The sequence below is a fragment of the Watersipora subatra genome, chromosome 5 (assembly GCF_963576615.1).
Source record: "Watersipora subatra chromosome 5, tzWatSuba1.1, whole genome shotgun sequence".
In the NCBI taxonomy this organism is placed as follows: Eukaryota; Metazoa; Bryozoa; class Gymnolaemata; order Cheilostomatida; family Watersiporidae; genus Watersipora; species Watersipora subatra.
The window spans coordinates 16493429-16504486 of record NC_088712.1 but is presented as its reverse complement, the minus strand read 5'-3'; positions in this window follow the sequence as shown (position 1 = coordinate 16504486).

Here is an 11058-nt window from a genome sequence, read left to right as displayed (position 1 = left end):
CATCAAGCCATCATTTCATGGCTTAATGAGTTGCATCATCGCTCTCAAGCACACATCGCACAAATCAAGTCATCACTTCATGACTCAAAATAAACTGGAACATACTTATTAGTACCATATAGTTTTTCATTCCCCTTTGATTTGTTTGTTTTTGAGACGTTGTTCTAATAAAAGTTTTTATTATATTGAAGAAGTAGGTGAAGATACCTACTACTGAAATAAAATGGATGTAAAATATATCGATTTGGTGCAAAAATAATTTTGATTGATTTACACAGATACTTAAAAACAGCAATGTTGCTACTCAAGCTGTTAGGGTTTCTGACCCAGCTTAGGCCATGTCAAAATACCAGCCATGTGTGTTGACAGGGTTAAGCATAACTTGTTAAAATGTACATGCAATACCTAGCAAGTCACAAAGAAATGTTCTATTGCCAAGTTAACTGTACACAAAGCAGCAAAAATCTTGTTACGCACCATCGAACTTCAATGATGGCACAAACTCCCTTTTTACATCATCCTTCCCTACCAGGGCGATACATGTCTACAGCAAAGTGATGCCACCAACCTTATGGCAGTGCCTACCGTCACCTGTCTACAAGCCAAACAAAATGTATTGCTGCTACATGACGGTCTCTTGTGCCCAAATCTACCCTCATACATTTCGAATCAGCAAAAGCATGACAAGTCAGTAGGTCAACTCACTGGTTCATTTCTCTTAGAAGAGGCTTCTTCAGCCACCAATTTGGGTAAACGATATTAATATAGAGAGACCTGTAAGATATTCATCTGGCTTTACTGTTATGAGCCAGTTTTTTAAAAGCTCTGGCTTTCTATCACAGCCAGCTCATGCATTACCAGCTAATGACAGGAAAACCTCGGATATTGACATAATATCCCACACTGAAATGATTAAAAGTGTTGATAGCATTCACAACCTACCTTTTTTGATCTGTTTTTTTCTAAAGGCTTGAGAACTGTACTTATTTATTAAGATAACTGCCTGCTGACCCTGTAGTACATCTAAATACTATGTTCAATAAGCACGACATATTTGACTTTGCATGAAATAAAATCGATTTATACTATAAAAAATTGGTTTACTTACATAACAATAATTCATTAATGTTCCAGGCTTCTTTTGAACTTTATATAAACAAGTGGTGTTAATCAATACAATTTTTATTGCCCAAATTTAAGAATTTTTTTGAGGGTTCATGTTGTGCATTAACATGCCTTTTTTAAAAGAATGTTATAATTAACTTTTGTTTTAGGTTTTTGAACTAGCTGGAACAATTGTCAGCTATCAACCTCATCTTATGAAGTTAATGGTAGATAAACTAGCAAACCTCTTCAAGTCCACTGAAATTAACACCGAGGGAGATACCGTCAACAGGATAATTTTGCAAACTGGTTCATGGGTAAATGTCGCAGAGTGATAATTAGTGTATAACCATAATTTACATTAACATAATCATAACTAACCAACAATAGGTTTTGACTTATAAAGATAATGTATATTTGTGAATTCTTCAGGTGGTCACAAAAGTGATATTTTTTGAACAGCTAAACGTAGCTAACTAAATGAGAAGCTAGTTCGTTAACAAAAACAATATAGGTAAAACAGAATATGTTAAGCGTTTCTAACATTTTAGACTTTAATCATTAGTCTACTGTGAGACCAGCATAGTTGAAAAAGACTATTGCACCAAAATATTCATTAGATAATTTTCTCGCTGCTAGAATTTCTTACTTAAATATGTCAGTTGGTAGGAACCTAAAAGTAAGTTTTGTATATTTTATATTAGGGCGATTATTGAGATAATGAGGTAATAATAAGAAATAAGATTTTCATCAGCAGAGTTATTATTTAATTAAATTGAACATACTACATTATCTCATGTTACAAAGTGGAAAATTTTGCTTTCGGTAAGCAGGGACGAAATTACAATAAAAGAGTTCAATAATGAAACTATCCGAAAAAATGATGGTAATTTTTTAGGCCGCCCTAAATGGTTACAATTCATCATTACTACCAGTGGTAGATCTTGAAGAAAACTCTACAGCTACCATTGTCACTCAATTGACCAACGGCAGATACGCTGTTAAAACAATCACATCTAAAATATGCCAATGTAAAACTGTCACAAAGAAAACATTTCAGCATGTGTGTAGATGCAAAAATTGTTTGCTTTATATCTGTATGTTTCCTAAGTGCGATTTCACTGCAAAGTCAGATAACACAGTTTATGGCCACCGTATATTCACACATTTACAAGGAAGCAAAGGTACAGCTCAGAGCCACACTGATCATAAGAAACCCTCAGATTTAACGATAGAAAAATCCTGTTCTTGTGGCACAACCGTTCCAATTACTGATAGGAAAAGCTGGAAATGTAAAAATTGTCAAAATTACCTTTGCATGTACTCTAACTGCTCTAAAGAGGGAAATATGAGGACTATACGATCCCATCAGAGGTATCAGCATAGAAATGAAGAGTTCTCGACTATTAACAAAGAGATGTATTGCGTTTGCAAACAACTAAAGAACAGAGAATCTGGGAGATTGTATGCGGAATGCCCCAACTCAAACTGTAACTATATATGGTGTTTAATAGATCGATGTGAAAGGATATTTTTAACAATGACAGCTCTGTGCAGGCATCGAAACATAGACCATGCAACAAGTTGTGCTAAACAAATTAATTCATGTGGTAACTGTGGAAAAGTAGCTAAAAAGAGAGATGGCAAGGGTAAAAGCTTTGCCTGCAGAAATTGTGGTTATTTCTGGTGCCTCATCGGTAACTGTACCAGGGAATTCAACACAAAATATAGTCTAGAGATTCACCAAAGATGTGCTCACAAAGTGTGTAGCTAGTCTGTTTGAGATAGTTTTAATGCTCGGTAAAACCTATTTAAACCTGATGGTTTTGAAAAAATCTACTTTACAATAGGAATAAAAAGTTTATATGAGGCATGAAATTTGGATTTAATTATAAATTAATAAAGTCACAAAGTTCACAATCAACCTCCATAATTTGTTGTGATCTGATAAATACTTTTCAAAGTCTATTTTCAAATAAACTAGAAGTTTATAGTAGTAATGAGCTTAATACTATCATGATTAAAGTTTCTTATCAACTTTGCATCCCAGTCTTAAAAGTTACAGATACTAAAGACTTGACCCTTTCACTGCCAAAGACGCATTTATGCGTTTATGCGTTTTCTATCGTTGAGTGCCGTAAACACATTTTTGCGCAATTCCCAGCAATTGCATAGTAACATAATTTTATTGATCCTTGACATCATAACCCACGATCTTTAGGACTTTTATGATATTGACAGTGTTTTCTAAAGATTTATCTATAAACTTACCATAAAGTAACAGATAAATTTTAAATTTTTATTTGAGAATTTCCAACCTAAAAACAAAAATTTTTCTTAGTGTAAGTTTTAATAAGTACAGAGCAAGTCAGAAACCAGACAATTAATCATTTTGATAATATTATAGCCAATTCAGATTCAAGTTTTCAAGGTTATACATATAATGAAAAAAAAACAACACTGACTCTGATAGTGGGGAAAGTAATAGTTTGTAAGAGTAAGGAACCTTTAGCTTTATTGCGATCGTAAATTTACATAGCTTTATCATCACACAAAGTATAGATACATTAAATTTTCTGCATAGAAGTGTTGTTTAAACTGTTGAAAAAACAAAACATGTAACAAAAATATTCTAAATAGAATTTGAAACTTAACAAAATATTGTATATTTATAATGAACCGATATCGGCAAATTTTTGGTAAAATGGCTGGCAGTTGGCCTAAGCTAAATTTTTACAGCCATAAATTTATTAGGGATTCAAAATAATGTTGTGGGCTCTTAGAATCAATTGCTTCACTCAGACTGCATGATCCTGATGATTGGTCTATACAGCTTCATTTAGAGTATTCAGTGTTGTCTGAGCTTGCTGAAGAGAAAGGACAAATTATGCAATGTGCATGTCAACAACTAATTCAACTTGGTTGAAGTTACCATAAGTTTTTGCATTTCTTTTTGGGATTTCATTTAATGGAAAAACCATGGTCACATCCATCAAGCAGTTGATCTCAATTTTTAATTTTTGATCAAAAATGTTAATTTAGTGTGCTCTATTTCTAACCCAATAAATCTACACCGTGTTTGTGAACTATTCAGATGGTTTTTTTTGTGAAGTATCAGTTATTTTAATAACCAAAAAAGTTATAACATAGCGCTCAACTGAGTTTACAGATAGCTTTGTTAAGGTCATGATTAATTAGTTATCCAGTAATTTCGGGTCAAGTTTTCTCAGCATTAAAATAAATAGTTCAATGTTGGACTAAATAGCATGCCTAACAATCATAGCTTTATACAAACAGAGAAAACCACTAACTGCACAATTTAATTTCATATAAATGTTGTTTATATTCAACCACTAAATCATTTTGATTTCATAAGTCAAGTAATTCTGTTTGCTTTTGCATCTGTTCTACTCTCTTCAAGACTGTCTTTTTCTCATCAATTTTGATATACTGTAGCTTTATGTCTGTCAAAATATCTGCACAAATAACTGTTTACTAGTTAATTTTTTACTTATTTGCAGTCCATTTTTTGTGGCTTTTTCAGTCTCCCGTGTGCAAGTTATCTTAAAAATTATGTCTCAAAATTTTTGACTCGCATTGATTTATATATTTATTTGAACCTAATAAAAAAGCAGTATAAAATATTATTTAAGAACAAATACAAGCTAGTACCAATGATAGCGGTTATAAATGATGCTTTTTGAAAACATTCGTATATGCGGAATTCTGTACCTCAAGCAAAAAACCATAATGCTATTTTGAATTGATTCAAATCCTTATCCCGATATGTTTTAGTTTGGCATAACCTGCACACCTTTCTTTAAATTTACAACTTTCCAGTGCTGAAAATAATTGTACATGCACATATTTTCAATACTCCATGGCAAGTATATCTGGAAGCGGCGATAACATAGAAGTTAGTTTTAAAGTTGTGCAAATGCATGCCAATAAACAAAAGTTAACCTTGGTGATACTTTCCAAATACATAAGTTTTTGAATGCCATGGTATTGAAACTTATGACTAAACACAGACTGCTAAGCAAAGATATTTTTTTTATTTCCGACAAACGCCCTTAACAACGATAACATTGTTTCGATGCCGACAGTGTTTAGTTTTATAAAACAGTAAAAATTTTTCATTTCTATACAGAGGCTTAATTTAATTTTAATACAGCCGGTAATTTTATTTTATTTTTTGGCATAACGTGGCTCTCTTGTAATATTTGCAGCTGCAGTAAAGTATGGTCGCACGCCAGACTAGCATTGTTATCTTATGAATAATGATGGAAATACTTATTTCACCTGCTCTTATGAATTGAACCAAAATTTTTCATTGTAACAAAAAATGTATAAACAGAAGTGACAGGTATTTTTCGAACAAAGTTTAAAATTTTTATCTCATATTGACAGTATTTAATGTACATTGACCAGACTTGGTTACAGGGCCGCTAAAGACCAAAATCGAGTTCAACTAATAGTAGTTTCAACTCACTCATACAGCTGCGCACACAGTATGATTCTTATTTTTTAGTTTTAAACAAAGCAGTTAAAAAATTAGTCATTTTTGTTTGTGCAAACTCTTTAATCTATCGTTATTGCTAGTGGCTGCATAAAATACCGCGTCAATTTGCTAGATTGTATTGAAAAATGAAAATGGCAAAAACAGTTTTTTCTAATAACAGCACCTAAAAACTTTTATCAGCATTATTCTACTTTTATTTTACACTGCTAACTGTTTTCAACCCAAATTTTATAGCTGTGTTTAAATATAAAAGAATTAGCAAATATATTTTAAGTGCTGATGACAACTCTTTTCTTATGTGGTAATCCTTAGGAAGTTGTTTAAATTGAAATATGTTTTATAAATAAATGATAACTCAATCTCAATGAATGTGAAAAAATTTACCATTGGATACACAGTTTTTGCTATTGGTAGAAAACAAAGTGGTCCATTTCGTGGTCCATATTTGTGAGGGAAAACTCTTGTTAAATAATATACAACCAAAATTTTCAATTTATTGCATTATTTTCAACTAGTGTTCTGGGGACATTTATTGGTTACTGCCGGCACAGTTGATACTTAAATGTAACTGAAAACTAGTTAACAGCATACCGCTTTAAAAATATGACAGTTGAATGAATTAAAACATACAAAATATTACAGTGTCTTTTTTAAACTTTATCATTTTGAATGATCTTCCGCGTGGGAACCGGTCTGTAAGTATGTCTAAAGTCCGGTCGGTTGTAAGTGATCCATGCATTTACGGTAATTTAATGTAGCCATACGAATATGTAGTAGCTCAGTATCAGTGTATTTTAACTGGGCGTAAATGATATGCTAGGCCTCTCTCAAAACTATATCATTTTTATTTTTCAACAAATTAAAAAAAAAAAATTTATATATCATTTATGAAGTTATGAAATCATATTTTAATTTTGATTATTAACTGAAGTTGAAACTATTACTGTTTGAGAAAAGATATTGTATGCCAGACTTTCATAACTTTTGTCTGAGTAAAAAAAAGGTTCTTGAGAGGAGAAAGTGGTGAAAATAGAATATTAGGAAATGATATTACAAATTGTGTAGCTAAAGGTTTGAAATAAACTAGCCATTTGCAATAATTTGAAGTCAGTTTGGAATGGTAATAGTCTAGATGTAGATTTTATACTATGGGTAGTCTTGATGCAACAGAAAAAGTTGTGTAGATAATAATGATTGAAGATATATGCTCGGCTATGAAGTGAAGAGTCATGAAAATGATAAGAATAGAGCAAAATGGACGATGCATAGATATAGCAACAAAGAATCATAAATCTCAAAACATGGAAAAAAAAGTGGAAAACAAAGCCGGAGATTTCTCGGTAAAATTGCAAGCATAGCAATTTACAAATAAAGGCTCACCCTCATTCCAATAGTTTTCTTGTGATCTAGGATGTCATTCACCAACAAGTTGTGGATATGCAGGCATATATATATATGAAGGCTAGATATTTTAGTTATGTCAAAAGTTGAATTAACACAAATATGCTAAATATTAGCTACAATAATTGTTAGCACAGTTGCAGGGTTAATTTTGATGTTGGGAAACAATTCATCAAGTGAGAACCTCAACGGAAGAATGACAAATGTCACAATTTTTCCAAATTGATATATGGGCGTCTTAAAGTTCAAAAACTTTTCTAGAGAGAGAATCCCAACATTATATCATGGAAACCTTTTAGCTGTTGGTCAATAAAATGTTACCTGTGAATATCATCAGTAAAAAGTGGTAGCCATAATTTGGTGTGGCACAACACGGCCTAAATTAAAACCCCTACACAAATATTGATCATGTTACTTTGGAAAGCACTGACACCTCTTTACACATTATGTTTTATTAGGTGATACTGTTACAATACTATAATGTTCTGACTTTGGAAACTATATTGCAGTAAAATATGGAGTTTCAAGCCTCTAAATTTTAACCAAACAAAAAACCGATGGTTCTTAAAACGTGCTCTCTAACGAAGACCACTTCATGATCACCATGCTTTGCGACATAAATATTTTTAGCAGTTGAACATAAAAATTTGGTCAAAACATCACATATGAGTACTTCTCATAGGACAATTTCATTATTTTCCAAGGTAATACAGACTATCCTCTTTTGTTTGGAATGACATGCAAGCGTGGAGGCCAAGAGTATGCTTCTTTAACCATAGCAAACCTCTGGCTTGTTGCATCAAAACTGATCACTCTGATTGGACAAGTGAGGAAAGGGCAAGTCAGGCTTGTAAAGAATTTTTAGGTTATTGGTCCAGGCTAAAAAGTGTTCCTGCGTAAGTTCGATTCCATTAAAGAAAAATGGCAATTTTCTGCAATGTCTATGTTCATGCCACTAATCTTGTGGCATCTCAGCAGGGTTTTTTGGGTTTTCCAACTCAAACTGCTTATCACACTCCATGTATGAGTAACCTCAAAAAGAGAATACAGTCAAAATATTGCTGAACCATTGTTTTAGACGTACTAGGTAGTGCATGTACCGGAGTACAATGTAGTTTTTGTTACGGCCGGCACACCAGTCACAGAACACAGCGAGATTTTGAACATCAGGTGAGCAGGCCTCTACAGAGGGATTAAGCAATGAACAGCCATCATCTGATCCTTTCTTTGCTACAGTTTTGTCATATTCATAGAAACGGGATTTCTCTTAGCCAAGCCTATGAATATTACATGATATGCATGTTAGCTGGGGTTACTAGTATGCTTCATTTGTGCTGATGTTTGGGACAGGAAGATTATTTTGGTAATTCATGCATATTGCCATTGAGGTGCGGTATTTTTTGGGCCTGCTCATTCGCTTGCTGCTTGTGCATGTAAAACTGGTTTGCCTTTGTTAGGTTTAGGGTGTTGTCAGCTAGCGCTTGTAAGAGCTGTTTGGCCAGTGACTCAATTCCTGGTTTTTCCCTCAGCTGAGTGTCAATCAGGGACATATTGGCTCAAAACTCATCACACGTAGAACATGAGTCTGTGCGTGGACATCTGAAGGAAATGTTTTATTCGTTTACAAAGCTTTTTCTCCAGTCCTCATAGCTGCACTATGTGCCTGGGTTTTTTAACATGTTGAAAAACTTTGTCTCGTTGAATTCTGCATTTTTTTTATTGCAACCTGTTTTGCTCCTTGACATCTTTTGAAATATGACAACTCAACTTAGCAGTAATGGTAGTTGATAAACTTGGCTCAACTAGGTTATCACCTTTAAACTTTTTCAGCAGACTCAGATTTGCTCTTGCATTACGCTTACAACTGCCAAATTATTTGGTTGCTTAAATTAAGTTAGACCCAACATTTTTTTTCTCAATTATTTTCCATGTAGACTTTAGCATCCTTAGTCTTGTGTTTACTTTTCAAATGAATGACTTCATTTTTAACCATGTTCAAATCGCTACTATCAGTTTTCTAAATATTTTTTTGGTTTCTTTACCTAAAAGTTTAACATGCTGGCTGGTTACTATCAGCTCATCGGCCCAAGTATCAAATATAAACTCAACATTTTTCTCTAAACTTTCAATTACGGCAATATTCTTTGATTTAATAACTGGTAATCTTTATTACCAGTCATTATTTAGTAATCTCAATATTTTTCTCATAGCAAGCAAATCTTACAGTTTTGTCTCTGCTGCTGTCACTGTACATGGCAACACCTATATTTGTCTTTCACCGCTCATTCTGACTGTCTCTCATGCCTGTTCACTATATTCAATATATGTATCTTTCAGCTCGTAATGTTTTCTGTCCTTCTACCTTTTTCTATTACCATCTCAAGTCCCCTTCTTTTAATAACTGTTGTGCCTATTCATCTTTTGCTCATCATACCTATTGTCTCTTTCACACCTGTCTATAGCTTTATTCCTGCATCTACTCCACTCATATCTATCTCATATCTCTGTGCTTTTTCTGTATCTATGCCTTCCAAATATGTATCTTGACAGCCATATATATTATAGCTTCTGTAAAGGCTACCTCTTAGCTTACTTTAGCAGCTCGTAGCTTATACCTTGCTTATCAATGCATATCTCAGCAATATGGGAATGAATTACCTCGTTTTCCGCAAAAAAACATCATTGGAAGGACAACTCCACAACTTATAGACACCTATGATTGCAATTATGCTAACCTCCATCTTGACTACATGATTCACAACTTTCTCCCTATCTACAACTATACCTCTTATTGCTATTTTCGCTATGGCAAAAACAAGCCTAGTTTCCCGACCTTGCTACATTCTCAAATCATCATCCCATACCCAGCATCTCACTCAATACTACTATTATCATCATACTTTTTACTACTTGTAAGACTACTTTCAAGAGACTATCTACCCCTGAAATATATATTTCATCACCATCATTAAACAACTGTGCATGGCTGTCATACCAAACATATCTGCTATCATCCTCTTAATTTCACTTCTCAAATAACCACATCTAATCTAAAGAACTTGTAGAGATGAGGCTCTAAATAATCTTTCAAAGTTAATTGCCATCTCATGAGATCCTAATGCCTAAGCTAATATACCTGAATATGTTTAAATATTTGGGTGTATTAAATATACAGGGAAACATGGATGACTCGCCCTCGAATATAAAAAACACATGGTTAACTCGAATGGATTTGCTTGGTTCATTCCCACGCAATGGTAAATGGCTTTATATAACTCGAACAGTTTTTTGCCGAATTCACAAACGTGGTTTCCATTCAATTTATTTTGAAGGAGTTTCCACTAGTCACGGAGCTGAGACTACTCTGCTTTCTCAACAAACCGCTTTTTATACGCGTATAGTGTACATATAATTTCCCCCCGTACAGTATAAGTGAACCAAGAAAGAAATCGTATAAAAATGATTAATAGGGTCGCTAAGACGTTCGCTTATTTGCGGCCAAGCTATAAACGTTACAAGGTATTAGCGATAAAAATTTAATAAAGAAAGACACAGCATGCGAAATACATATTGTAACAGCGATTATATGTGGATACATGAAGATAAAAGGTCACAAATAGGCTTCTTGGCTTGGTGTCCGCTACAACAGACATCCGCTTTACGATGGCATCACGCAAACAAAGAAAATCGTAGAAACCTTCTGACAAACTTAAAGTACTCGAGAAAATCGAAGCAGGACAAAAGCTATCAGCATTATCAAAAAGAGCAAATCTTTCAAAAAGTACAGTGTCAACATGGAATAAACAAAAAGAAAGCATAAGATCGTTATGTGACCAAACTTCATCAAGACTAAGAGATCGTTCAACGTCGCACAATGATTTGGATAGTGTATCATTGACTTGGTTTAGACAAGTGCGTAGTGAAGGCGTACCTATCGAGAGGCCAATTTTGTTAGAAAAGGCTAACAAGTTTTTACAGGATTTAGGAAAGAATACTACTGTTTTTCGCGGTTGGATCGACAGGTGGAAGAA